The sequence below is a fragment of the Impatiens glandulifera genome, chromosome 1, assembly GCF_907164915.1.
Source record: "Impatiens glandulifera chromosome 1, dImpGla2.1, whole genome shotgun sequence".
Taxonomy (NCBI): domain Eukaryota; kingdom Viridiplantae; phylum Streptophyta; class Magnoliopsida; order Ericales; family Balsaminaceae; genus Impatiens; species Impatiens glandulifera.
This window is the reverse complement of record NC_061862.1, coordinates 145,721,684-145,735,639: the sequence shown is the minus strand read 5'-3', so window position 1 is coordinate 145,735,639 and position 13,956 is coordinate 145,721,684. Positions and strand designations below refer to the sequence as shown.

Below are 13,956 nucleotides of genomic sequence, written 5' to 3'. Positions count from 1 at the left end.
TTTATATAATTTTTAGAAGAAATTTTATATGTATATCAATGAAGGCTTGACAAAGTTCACAAAAATGAATTAAAAATTCTTTAAAAAAATGATGTAAATAAAGATCCAAAATTATTGATAACTTCACTATGATTAAATTATTGAATAAAAATGGTCCAATTAGGTTTCTTAATGTGATTTTTAAATTATGGGTTACACTTTTCTAAAAACAATAATTCGAAATAAATAGAAGAGAGGAAAATATTGATTTGAAATTTATTTAAAGAGTGCCGACTGGATTTAAATTTATTTAAAAGAAGATTTGAAAATACATAAAATGAGGTAAGCGTGAAGGTGAGACTATTTAAAAAGTGCCCAACCGGGTTCAAACCGGTGACCTCTTGATCTGCAGTCAAATGCTCTACCACTGAGCTATAGACCCATCAATTATTAAAACAATTATTAAAACAATGACCTAACTAGTGTCCGTCGTTGATGTCTTAATTTGTAGTTAAATTCACTACATTGAGTTATGGAACTTCAAAATTTTGAAGAGAGATAGGTTGGAATTGACATTCATTATGATGTAAATTTTTATATCAAAAGATTATTGATAACTTCACTATTATTAAATTATTGAATAAAAATTGTCCAATTAGGTTTCTTAATGTGATTTTTAAATTATAGGTTATACTTTTCTATAAACAATAATTCGAAATAAATAGAAGAGAGGAAAATATTGATTTGAAATTTATTTAAAGAGTGCCGACTGGATTTAAATTTATTTAAAAGAAGATTTGAAAATACATAAAATGAGGTAAGCGTGAAGGTGAAGACTATTTAAAAAGGGCCCAACCGAGTTCGAACCGGTGACCTCTTGATCTGCAATCAAATGCTCTACTACTGAACTATGGACCCATTAATTATTAAAAAAATGACATAACTAGTGTCCGTCGTTGATGTCTTAATTTTTAGTTAAATTCACTACATTGATTTATGGAACTTCAAAAATTCGAAGAGAGATATGTTGGAATTGACATTCATTATGATGTAAATTTTTTTGTTCATTTTTAATGATTTTTTGACGAAGTTACTAAAAGAAAAGTTAAAAAAACTTAATTGTGAGCTAAATATATATACAAAGATTATATAAAAAGGGCACAACTAAGTTCAAACTAGTTACCTCTTGATTTGCACTGAAATTCTCTTGATTTGCACTCCAATTCTCTACCACTAGTTATGGATGTTTATTTATTAAATGAGAGAATAGAAGGAATTTATATAATTTTTAGAAGAAATTTTATATGTATATCAATGAAGGCTTGACAAAGTTCACAAAAATGAATTAAAAATTCTTTAAAAAAATGATGTAAATAAAGATCCAAAATTATTGATAACTTCACTATGATTAAATTATTGAATAAAAATGGTCCAATTAGGTTTCTTAACGTGATTTTTAAATTATGGGTTACACTTTTCTAAAAACAATAATTAGAAATTAATAGAAAAGAGAAAAATATTGTTTTGAAATTTATTTAAAGAGTGCCGACTGGATTTAAATTTATTTAAAAGAAGATTTGAAAATACATAAAATGAGGTAAGCGTGAAGGTGAAGACTATTTAAAAAGGGCCCAACCGAGTTCGAATCAGTAACCTCTTGATCTGCAGTCAAATGCTCTACCACTGAGCTATGGACCCATTGATTATTAAAAAAATGACCTAACTAGTGTCCGTCGTTGATGTCTTAATTTGCAGTTAAATTCACTACATTGATTTATGGAACTTCAAAAATTCGAAGAGAGATATGTTGGAATTGACATTCATTATAATGGAAATTTTTATGTTAATTTTTAATGATTTTTTGACGAAGTTACTAAAAGAAAAATGAAAAAAACTTAAAAGTGAACTAAATATATATCCAAAGATTATATAAAAAGGGCACAACTTAGTTCAAACTAGTTACCTCTTGATTTGCACTGAAATTCTCTTGATTTGCACTCCAATTCTCTACCACTAGTTATGGATGTTTATTTATTAAATGAGAGAAAAGAAGGAATTTATATAATTTTTAGAAGAAATTTTATATGTATATCAATAAAGGCTTGACAAAGTTCACAAACATGAATTAAAAATTCTTAAAAAAAATGATGTAAATAAAAATCCAACATTATTCATAACTTCACTATGATTAAATTATTGAATAAAAATGGTCCAATTAGGTTTCTTAATATAATTTTTAAATTATGGGTTACACTTTTCTAAAAACAATAATTCGAAATAAATAGAAAAGAGGAAAATCTTGATTTGAAATTTATTTAAAGAGTGCCGACTGGATTTAAATTTATTTAAAAGAAGATTTGAAAATACATAAAATGAGGTAAGCGTGAAGGTGAAGACTATTTAAAAAGGGCCAAACCGGGTTCGAACCGGTGACCTCTTGAACTGCAGTCAAATGCTCTACCACTGACCTATGGACCCATTGATTATTAAAAAAATGACCTAACTAGTGTCCGTCGTTGATGTCTTAATTTGTAGTTAAATTCACTAGATTGAGTTATGGAACTTCAAAAATTTGAAGGGAGATATGTTGGAATTGACATTCATTATGATGTAAATTTTTATGTTAATTTTTAATGATTTGTTGACGAAGTTAATAAAAGAAAAAGTAAAAAAACTAAAAGTGAGTTAAATATATATACAAAGATTATATAAAAAAAGGCACAACCAAGTTCAAATTAGCTACCTCTTGATTTGTACTCAAATTCTCTATCACTAAGTTATGGATCTTTATTAATTAAATGAGAGATAAGAAGGAATTTATATAATTTTAAGAAGAAATTTTATGTTTATTTCAATGATGGCTAGACAAGGTTCCCAAAAACGAATTGAAAATTCATAAAAAAAATGATGAAAATATATATAAAAAAGATTATTGATAACTTCACTATTATTAAATTATCGAATAAAAATGGTCCAATTAGGTTTCTTAATGTGATTTTTAAATTATTGATTACACTTTACTAAAAACAATAATTCGAAATAAATAGAAGAAGGTAAATATTGATGTGGAATTTATTTAAAGAGGGCCGACTTGATTTAAATTTATTTAAAAGAAGATTTGAATATACATAAAAATGAGGTAAGCGTGTATGTGAAGACTATTTTAAAAGGGCCCAACCGGGTTCAAACAGGTGAACTCTTGATCTGCAGTCAAATGCTCTACTACTGAGCATGGACACATCAATTAATAATAAAATGACATGACTAGTGTCCGTCATTGATGTCTTAATTTGTAGTTAAATGCACTACATTGAGTTATAGAACTTCAAAATTCGAAGAGAGATATGTTGGAATTGACATTAATTATTATGTATATTTTATGTTAATTTTTAATGATTTGTTGACGAAGTTACTAATAGAAAAAGTAAAAAAACTTAAAAGTGAGCTAAATATATATCCAAAGAATATATAAAAAGGGAACAACCAAGTTCAAACTAGCTACCTCTTGATTTGTACTTAAATTCTCTACCACTAAGTTATGGATCTTTATTAACTAAACGAGAGATAAGAAGGAATTCATATAAGAAAAAAATTTAATGTTTATTTCAAAGATGGCTATACAAAGTTCCCAAAAATGAATTGAAAATTCAAAAAAATGATGTAAATAAAAATTTTCTATTGAGTTCCCAAATTGCACTCAAATTTTCTACCACTAATTAAGGACGTTTATTAATTAAATGAGAGAAAATAAGGAATTCATATCATTTCAAGAAGAAATTTTATGTTTATTTCAATGATGGCTTGACAAAGTTCCCAAAAATTAATTAAAAATTCATAAAAATGATGTAAATATAGATCAAAAGATTATTGATAACTTCACTATTATTAAATAAAAATGGTCCTACTATGTTTCTTAATGTGATTTTTAAATTATGGGTTACAATTCACTAAAAACTATAATTCAAAATAAATAGAAGAGAGGTAAATATTGATATGGAATTTATTTAAAGAGGGCGACTAGATTTAAATTTATTTAAAAGAAGATTTGATAATACATATAAATGAGGTAAGTGTGGATGTGAAGATTATTTAAAAAGGGTCCAACCTGGGACTTCTTGATCTATAGGCAAATGCTCTACCACTAATCTATAGACCCATCGATTATTAAAAGAATGATCTAACTAGTGTCCGTCAATGATGTCTTAATTTGTTGTTAAATGCACTACCATTGAGTTATGGACATTCAAAAATTGGAAGAGAGATAGGTTGGAAATGACATTCATTATGATTTTTTATGTTGATTTTTAATGATTTGTTGACGAAGTTTCTAAAAGAAAAAGTCAAAAACTATAAAAGTGAGGTAAATATATATATATCAAAAGATTATATAAAAGGGCACAACCAAGTTCAAACTAGCTACCTCTTGATTTGTAATTAAATTCTCTAACACTATGTTCTGGATATTTATTAATTAAACACGAGATAAGAAGGAATTCAATATTATTTAAAAAAAAATTAATGTTTATTTCAATGATAGCTTGACAAAATTTCTAAATATGAATTGAAAAATCATAAAAATAATGTAAATTTAGATCAAAAGATTATTAGATAACTTCACTATTATAAAATTATTGAATAACAATGGTCAAACTAGGTTTCTTAATGTTGATTTTTAATTATGGGTTACAATCTACTAAAAATAATAATTGAAAATAAATAAAAGAGTAGTAAATATTTATGTTTAATTTATTCAAAGAGGGCTTACTAGATTTAAACTTATTTAAAAGAAGATTTGAAAATACATAAAAAAAGAGGTAAGTGTGGATGTGAAGATTATTTAATAAGGGCCCAACCGGTTTGAATATGTGACCTCTTGATTTGTAGTCAAAAGCTCTACACCGAGCTATGGACCCGTCGATTATTAAAAAATACCTAACTAGTGTTTGTCGGTGATGTCTTAATTTGTAGTTAAATGCACTACCATTGAGTTATGAACCTTCAAAATTTTTAAGAGAGATACGTTGGAATTGACATTCATTATGATGTAAATTTTTATGTTGATTTTCAATGATTTGTTGACGAAGTTTCTAAAAATGTTAGTTAAATATAGATCCAAAGGTTATATAAAAAGGCACAACCAAGTTCAAACTTGATAACTCTTGATTTGTACTCAAATTCTCTACCTTTATGTTATGGATCTTTATTAATTAAACGAGAAACAAGAAGGAATTCAATATCATTTTAAGAAAAAAATTTATGTTTATTTTCAATAATGGCTAGACAAAGTTCCCAAAAATTAATTGAAAATTCATAAAAATTATGTAAATATAGATCAAAAGATTATTTGATAACTTCTCTATTATAAAATTATTGAATAAAAATGGTACAACTAAGTTTCTTAATGTTATTTTTAAATTATGGGTTACAATTTACTAAAAACAATAATTCAAAATGAATAAAAGAGAGATAAATATTGATGTGAAATTTATTTTAAAATGGTCAACTGGATTTAAACTTATTTAAAAGAAGATTTGAAAACACATAATAGGTAAATGTGGATGTGAAGATTATTTAAAAAGGGCCCTACCGGGTGTAAACTGGTGACCTCTTAATCTGTAGTCAAATGCTTTACTATTGTTATGACGATTATTGAAAAAAGGGCCTAACTAGATGTCTGCCAATGATGTCTTAACTTTTATTTAAACTCTTTATCATCGAGTGATGGTCCTTTTCATATTATAAGGAGATAAGTTGGAATTCAAATTCATTATGATGTAATTTTTATGTTGATTTTCAATGATCGGTTGACGAAATTTCTCAAAGAATAAGTCAAAATACATAAAAGTGAGGTAAATATAGATCCAAAGATTATATAAAAAGTGCATAACCAAGTTCAAACTAGCTACATCTTAATTTGTACTCAAATTCTCTACCACTAAGTTAATGGATCTTTATTAATTAAACAAGAGATAAGTTTGAATTCAATCATTTTAAGAAGATATTTTATGTTTATTTCAATGATGGCTTGAAAATTTCCTAAAAATGAATTGAAAATTCATAAAAATGAGGTAAATATAGATAAAAAGATTATTTGATAATTTCACTATTATTAAATTTTTGAATAAAAATGGTTCAACTATGTTTTTCTATGTTGATTTAAAAAATATGGTTTACAATTTACTAAAAACAATAATTCAAAATAAATAAAAGAGAGTTAAATATTGATGTGGAATTTATTTAAAGAGTACCAAATAGGTTCAAACTTTTTTAAAAGAAGATTTGAAAATACATAAAATTGAGGTAAGTATGATGGGAAGATTACTTAAAAATGTTCTAACCGGAGTTCAAACAGAAAACTTCTTGATTTGCAGTCAAATGCTCTATTACTGAGTTATTGGTCGTCGATTATAATAAAAATGGCCTAACTTTGTATTCAAATACTCTAGCATTGAGTTATGGACCTTCACAAATTCAAAGAAAGATATGTTGGAATTGAAATTCATCAGTAAATTTGTATTTTGATTTTCAATGATTGATTGATGAAGTTACTTAAAGAAGAATTTAATATACAGAAAACTGAGTAAATATAGATCCAAAGATTATATAAAAAGGGTTAACCAAGTTCAAACTAGTTATCACTTGATGGGAACTTAAATGCTTTACTTCTAAGTTATGGATCTTTACTAATTAAACGAGAGATAAGAAGGATTTAAATATCATTTTACTAATAAGTTTTATGTTTAATTCAATGATAGATAGACAAACTTTCTAAAAATGAATTGAAAATTCATAAAAATGAGGTAAATATAGATAGAAATATTATTTGATAACTTCACCGTTTAAATTATTAAATTAAAACTATCCTATTAGGTTTATTTATGTTGATTTTTAAATTATAGGTTACGAATTTACCATAAAATAATTTAAAATTAATAAAAGATGAGGTAAATATAGATGTGTAGATTATTTACAGAAGTTCTAACCTTTTTAACAAAGATTTGAAAATACATAAAAATGAGGTAGGTGTATATGTGAAGATTATTTTAAAATTAGGTGGTTTGATTGGTGACATCTTAATCTACAGTCAAATACTCAACCATTGAGTTATAAACCCGTAGATTATTAAAAAAAATGGCCTAACTAGGTGTTGGTCGATCATTTCTTGATTTGTAGTTAAATGCTCTGCCATTGAGTTATGAATTTCAAAAATTTGCAAGGAGATATGTTGGAAATGTAATTCATTATGATGTAAATTTGTATTTTGATTTTCAATGATTGACGAAGTACTAAAAGAAGAATTTAAAATACATGAGGTAAATATAGCAACAAAGTTTCCTATTGGCTACCCCTTAATTTACATTGAAATTCAATTTTAGATACTATGTCAAGCCATCATTGAAATAAACAAAAAAGTCCATAACTAGTGGGAAAACATTTGCCTGTAGATCAAAAGGTCACAAGTTAGAACCTGGTATCTTCAAGGTTTGAACCGTTGCCTGTAGATCAAAAGGTCACAAGTTAGAACCTGGTATCTTCAAGGTTCGAACCGTTGACCACTTGATCTGTAGTCAAATGCTCTACCACTAAACTATGAAACCATATATTATTAAAAAAATACCTTAATAGGTGTCCTTAAGTTATATCTTGATCTGTAGTCAAATACTTTACCATTGAATTATGAATCTTCACAAATTCGATGTGAGATATGTTGGAATTGAAATTCATTATTGTGTAAATTTTTATGTTGATTTTCAATTATTGGTTGAAGAAGTTTATAAAAATATAATACAAAATACATAAAAGTTATGTAAATATAGATTCAAATATTATATGAAAAGGGAACAACCAAGTTCAAACTGGTTACCTCTTGATTTGCACTCAAATGATCTACCACTAAGTTATGGATATTTATTAATTAAACGAGTCAAGGAGAGAGGTGCTCCACGGGAAGATGATTGCACCCTGAGAGAAAAGAAGGGGACAACCTCTTTCAAATATACAACATGGATTCTGACATGCAATATAGATAGACTTTCATGTCGATCCGAATGAATCATCCTTTCCATCTTCATCACAAGCTTATACCCTCCCCGACCATGCTGCTGTTAGGTTTCCCATCTCTCTGAAACTTCCCCTGGTCTTCGGTCTGAGCTATATGAGGAAAAAACTCGTCCCACGCACAGTTCGAAGATCGAGCCCCACCAATAGTAAGGGTGCGGCTTAGGTCAACTAAATTGTTCAACGGTTCAAGTTGAATCTTGAGCACTTGTAAGGGACTATAATTTCCAACCCTTTGCTACCATAAGGTCATGATTGTTTGGCATAAATGCCTCCTACCAAACAGTATAGGAGCCTTTCCGCTCATACTGCTCACACTCCTAGATCTTCACGGCACCTCCTCCACCTGTGAGCTGGGAGCAGCGGAGAAAGGCGGGGCTACTTATAAATTCGCTTTCAACAACACCATGAAAAAAGTAAAGGTTGCCCACTGATCTGATCATAGGTGAAATCCAATCCCTTCGCTTCGCGCCAGGCTTGCGTAAGTCAGGCTCCCTTCGCCTATCGAAATCTCGGATGTTTTCGTGAGTAGTAATCAGAAGATCTCCCCTTATTTATAGAAAGTTGGTGGCCACGTTTGAATTCTTTCAAGGTAAGGTGCGACCTGATTTGACATTGTTGTTTACTATGATCCGGTCAAGGTGGTTTTCGTTTACCAGCACGTAGGTGGTATAAGTTCCTATGATCGAGTCTTTTTGACCCATGTGAACATCTTTTCTAATTGTATTAAAGAGGACTTCAATACAATAGTTAACACAATAAAAAACAAGACTACAGAAAGAAAGACAACTACAAACAAGAAAGCCCATGGAGCGATTATAATTCTTGTCCTGAAAGCGGAGGTGATTCAATTAGTCCCACCGTTTGTAGACTGATTAAACATAATAGGAAATTATGCTTCCAAGAAGATTAATTGCTCTTATATATGTGTCCAATAGATCTTGAGTTATTTCTAATAGCTCTCACTCCTTTCTTAGCTTTAAGTAAGGCTTTCACTAGTGATAGTAAAGAATTTGGAAAAACTAGTCTTCAATAGTTCAATAGTAAGAATCAAATGAACAAGATTGAAATTCAAGAACTATTGTTACTAAGTGCGTTAACTTATCTATGTTTGATTACACCTTGACCTACCAAAGTATAGTAAAGCCAAATGAATGAAAAAATAGGGATCGACTGCCTTTACTTTTTTACTTTAAAAGGCCGATAATATCATGTCATCAAAAGTAGGCAGGTTTTCCTTCTTTTGACTGATTTCCTCGGAAATAAGAATGATTTTCAATCATAAACTAAAGGTCCTCGTTTCGAATCGTCCTACAATTGGAAGTGAGGTTTTTCCCGCTCTGGTGACAAAACTTATCTCTCTGTCCAACTAAAAAATGTAAAAAAGATTTCATCGGCATATCAACGGAAGTTTGCCACTTCTACCAAGCTTATTTTCTCTTTTCACTTTTTGGCTAATGACACCACTCTTCAGTCAAGCGCATCCAAGCAAAGAAGGTTGAGAAGAAGAAGTTTTATGTTTATTTTAATGATGGCTATACAAAGTTCCTAAAAATGAATTGAAAATTCAAAAAAAACGAGTTAAATATAGATCAAAAGATTATTTGATAACATCATTTTTGTTAAATTATAGAATAAAAATGGTCCAATTAAGTTTATCTATGTTGATTTATAAATTATGGGTTATGAATTTACTTAAAAAAATAATTCAAAATAAATAAAATACAGCTAAACCTATTTAAAATAAGATTTGAAAATCTATAAAATAAGGTAACTGTGGATTGAAGATTATTAAAAAAGGGCCCAACTAGATTCAAACTGATGACCTCTTGATGTGCAATCAAATGCTCTACCACTGAGCTCGGGTCTTGTAGATTAATAAAAAAAAAGGCCTAATTAGGTGTCCATCGGTCTTGATTTGTAGTCAAATTCTCTAATTGAGTTATAGATCTTCATAAATTCAAAGAGAGATATGTTGGAATTGAAATTCATTCTAATGTAATTTTTTATGTTGATTATCAATTATTGATTGAAGAAGTTTATAAAAGAAGAATTAAAAATACATAAAAAAGAGAGGTAAATATAAATCCAATATTTTTTATAAAAAGGGCTCAACCAAGTTCAAACTGTTTATCTCTTTATTTGCATTAAAATGCTTTAAAACTAAGTTATGTATATTTACTAATTAAACGAGTGATAAGAAGGAATTCAATATTTGTGACCACCTGGAATTGTAGCTTAGCACATTTTGTAAATGATGTGTGGCAATACGAGGAATACATCATGGAGTGGCTCGAGATTTGATGTGTTTTAACCTTTATTTACGTGCCAAACTTCATTTAAAAGAAAATATTATTTTAAATATTTTTAGAATAATGCCTTGAAGATTTTAGAAACAATTATGTAAAAATAATTAATTTATGTTCAAATGTTAATAATCTGAGGGCCAGATAATAATTTGGCCAAAACCCGCTAGAAATTAATTAAACATATCTAATTAAAAAAATATTTATTTGAAATCAGATCGCAAAGTGATGTTTTGAAAATCATTAAAATGATACGTGTATAAACGTATTTATACTAGAATTTTTGTAAAGGTTCATGTCTTAGTTACACTCGGGAAAGGGCTTCCGCGCTATGTCCTTCACGCTCGTCAAAAGATGACATTTATTTTAAAAAAGAATTATGATAGGATCGGTGGTACCAATAGAGACTGTGGTCTGACTATTGATAACAACTCACGATAATCGATTCGATTTTAACTCTGTTAGAAGTTAAAATCTATTTCTATTCTTTGCAAATCCTTCGAACTCTTGAAACGGTTTCAAGGGCGGAAGTGTTCATCGGATTTGAAACTTTGAACCAATGAAAGATGAAAGACTTAAAGTAAAGAATACAACAGATTGTTTATGGATGTTCGGAGCAAACTCTCCTACGTCACCCCTTCTTCCACAACCGAAAGAATTCACTAAATTCTTTGAATCAAATACAGTTTACTGATCTAGCTAAACACTCTGTTGAAAAGATCAACCTCTATTCAACTTACAATATCAAGAACAATATTCTCTCAGCTAGACATTTTTTATTCTTTCTCTCTTGAACTTGGAAGATGATAGAAATCGGTAAGTGCAAGAGTAAGCTTGGAAGATTGACAATTGATTGATTAACAATTCAATAAGTTCACCAGTGATTTGGTCGTTGTCCTTGAGAATCTATTTGTAGTAGAAGGACACCAACGGTCGAATCCTCTTCATGGACACGTCGCAAGCGTCCATTGGCCACCCAAAGGACAAGAGTACATCAGACTCTAAGCAATTGGAACGTGGCCGTACCGAACAGGTAGTGCGCCGAATATCCTCTCTGATATTGTCTTGTACTAGACAAACTATTGGAAGGACATTTGCGTATGTGGCGTTCGTTCATTGGATGCAATTAGCTGGCTTGTCAGACTGCACAAGTGTGAGTGGAACAAAGTAGCAGATAGCTAGTTGATTGTGGATAGACGTATGCTAACTTCAGACGGTTGCTGAAGCGAAGCATTAGATGTGCTCCATTAGACCGCCTAGTCTAAGTAAGTTAGACGCCAATGTCTAATAACATGTTCCATTAGACCACAGGTCTAATGGAGTTAGACAGCAACGTCTAACTATGCATCCCTTCAGACTTGTCTGAATGAGTTAGACTACACGTTTAACTACGTATCACTTCAGACTTGTATGAAAGTGTTAGACTACACCTCTAACTTCGTATCTATTATATTGCACGTCAAACTACGTATCTTTTAGACTACATGTCTAACTACATATCTATTAGATTGCATGTCTAACTATGTATCTATTAGACTGCACATCTAACTACGTATCTGTTAGACTGCATGTCTAACTATGTATCTGTTAGACTGCACGTCTAACTACGTATCTGTTAGACTGCACGGCTAACTATATATTTGTTAGACTGTACCTCTAACTACGTATTTGTTAGACTGCACGTCTAACTACGTATCACGTCTAATTAGCCTTCTTAGACCACGCCTAAGTTAGCCATGTCTGATGCACCTGTATAGAAACAATTAGACGACTTACCTTTATTCATATCATCACAATTAAGTTTTAATCATAATTAAGTTTTAATCAGATATCATCAAAATAAAGTTGGCATAGAATGAATTTATTCTCTTAATTATTTTAAACCAAATAATTTGACCAAAAAATTATTCTTCCTATTTAAAACTTTTATTTATAACATTTATTTTTTCAATTAGTAGTCTAGGGGTCCTAAACAAGTACAGGTTTGGCTTGCATAAATATTTATACAAAATTATTTAGAATGGCGTACCTGCGATTGCGTAGATATATAACAAGTAAGAACCCTGAAAAATATCAATAAAAATGTTAGAATTTTAAAATAAATTCCAGATAGGACCTTAGACAAAACATTGGTTTAGGAATTATCCCAAAAATATTAAAATATAATTTTCTGAATTTTTGAGATTATTTAAAAATGGATTCAAGTTCCAAAATTATAAAAAAAATTTGGATTTTGAAAAGTGGAACCAAACAGGGCTTAGGACCTGAGTCCTAGGGTTTGTGTCCGGTTTGATGGATCAGGGCTTGGTCTAGACAAGGATGGGATGGACTAGGGCTCAAACGCATGGGTCAAGGGACAAGGGGACTCAATCTTGGGTTTGGGAGGCTTGGTCCCGAACTCGGACTACTCGGTCCTAGGCTTGGGATGTTGGGTCCCAGGTTAGGTTCATCGATCCTAGTCCTCGATCCTAGGGTTAGAGGTTCTCGGTCCTATGTTAGGATGGAACTCAGTTCTAGGGTTAGAAACATCGGTCCAAGGTTATGATTGAACTCGGTCCTAGGTTAGGATGGAACTCGGTCTTAGGTCTAGGGTTAGGTTTACTAGTCCTAGGTCAAGTTAAGGCCCGGTCCTAGGGTAAGAATCATTGGTCCTATGCTAAGAGAAGGGATCGATCCTAAGTTAAAAAAACTCGATCAGAATCCTAGGTCCTAGGGATCGATCCTTCCTGAAGAACACAGGTCTTGATTTTCAGTCGGAGCTGAAGAACACCGGTCCTGATCCTCGGTCGGAGGCTGAGTTATCAAAGTCCCAAGTTTTAACCCGGGTTCATTTTCTCGATCTCAACTGAAGAACATGACCAAGGTTTACCGGTCCTAGGTTAAAGCCTTAGGACCACGTGTTCTTATTTTGGTCAACATTTCAGAAGGTAATAACTTTTGATTCAGATCATTGAATCATGATCTGTAAGTTTTAGATAGTTCATATGATCATGAAGAACAAAAGCCCTGACATAAATCACGGTTATTGGATCTTTACAAAGACCAATTTGCAAAATACTATTTATATGTCAAATTTTGGGATATTTCAAATTAGGTCATTTAAAGGCCTGATTTTTGTTCAATTAGCTTTGAAATGATTAATATAGTTGAACACAAGAACATCATTCAAGCATTAAAAAAGTTTTTGAATATTGAATAAAAATCCAAAAATTTTCAAAAACACAGTTTGATCAAACATTATCAAAATAATGTTAGAGTTGCTTGAAAATATTCTAACACAATAACAAACATTTATAGCAACTAATTGAATAAAAAAATTCAATTAAACTCAAGAACACAAGATTTAAAAAAACTAGGACTGGGTCCAGTTTGGTGGATTTGGGCTCGGTCTAGACCGAGGTGGTATGGACTAAGGCTCGGGCACATACGTCAAGAGACCGGAGGACTCGGTCCTAGGTTTGGGAGGTTCGGTCCCGAACTCAGATTGTTCAGTCATCAACCTGGGATGCTCGGTCCCAAGTTAGGTTCATTGATCTTGGTCCTTGGTCATCGGTCCTAAGGTTAAAGGTGCTTGGTCCTAGGTTAGGATGGAACTCGATCCTACAGTTAGAAA

At 30.4% G+C, this 13,956-nt stretch overlaps 4 non-coding genes across 4 annotated transcripts; all 4 read right to left on the bottom strand.

Moving 5' to 3' along the window:
* Window positions 1–349: 349 nt before the first annotated feature.
* Window positions 350–421, bottom strand: TRNAC-GCA. The gene has a single exon. It is a non-coding gene; the product is annotated as a tRNA-Cys (tRNA).
* A 404-nt stretch (window positions 422–825) lies between these two features.
* Window positions 826–897, bottom strand: TRNAC-GCA. Its single transcript has one exon. It is a non-coding gene; the product is annotated as a tRNA-Cys (tRNA).
* Window positions 898–1,605: 708 nt separating this feature from the next.
* On the bottom strand, window positions 1,606–1,677 carry TRNAC-GCA. Its single transcript has one exon. It is a non-coding gene; the product is annotated as a tRNA-Cys (tRNA).
* A 708-nt stretch (window positions 1,678–2,385) lies between these two features.
* On the bottom strand, window positions 2,386–2,457 carry TRNAC-GCA. Its single transcript has one exon. It is a non-coding gene; the product is annotated as a tRNA-Cys (tRNA).
* Between the last annotated feature and the right edge of the window lie 11,499 nt (window positions 2,458–13,956).